Source organism: Austrofundulus limnaeus, unplaced genomic scaffold (genome assembly GCF_001266775.1).
Source record: "Austrofundulus limnaeus strain Quisiro unplaced genomic scaffold, Austrofundulus_limnaeus-1.0 Scaffold547, whole genome shotgun sequence".
NCBI lineage: Eukaryota > Metazoa > Chordata > Actinopteri > Cyprinodontiformes > Rivulidae > Austrofundulus > Austrofundulus limnaeus.
In genome coordinates, this window is record NW_013952949.1 from 106,255 (window position 1) to 106,943 (window position 689).

Genomic DNA, 689 nt, shown 5'->3' on the forward strand with positions numbered 1-689 from the left:
GGGGGGGGGACTGTGATATGGAAGCTTGGTGTAGTAGTCTCCTTGGCATCTGAAAATACATTTACTCAAAGGTATTTTTAATCTGAAAAGAGCTTCACTGAGTGAAAAGTAGTGTTAGGAGCTCAGCAGACAGTTTCAGTTTCACCAGTTGTTTGCTTTGTTGCTGCTGAGAGCCTGCAGGAGTCATGTGTGGGGTGCGGGGGTTGGGGTGGGCTCTGAGAGGAGGAAAATCGGCTTGGAGACAGCCCAGAGGAGGAGCTGATCCCAAAAGGTAGTTCTAGTCCCAACCTGTGGTTTTTGCTCCCCTACCTGCTGCCTCAGGACACTGCAGGATTTCTCAAACATGATGAATGAGTCAAAGTAAGACTCTGGACATGTTTTTGATGAGAGGATAACATTATAACATGATATATAACTCAAATAAGCTGATTTTACATGATATAGCCCCTTTAAATTTCTGAATAACATGTGCAGCTGTAGTCACAGGAACATCAAGCTGTTAGGAGATGGTCTTATAACCTTTACCTTTAACATGTTTGTCTTATAACTTTTACCTTTAACATGTTTGTCTTATAAACTTTACCTTTAACATGCTTGTCTTATAACCTTTACCTTTAACATGCTTGTCTTATAACTTTTACCTTTAACATGTTTGTCTTACAGTCTTTACCTTTAAATCACTAGAATTA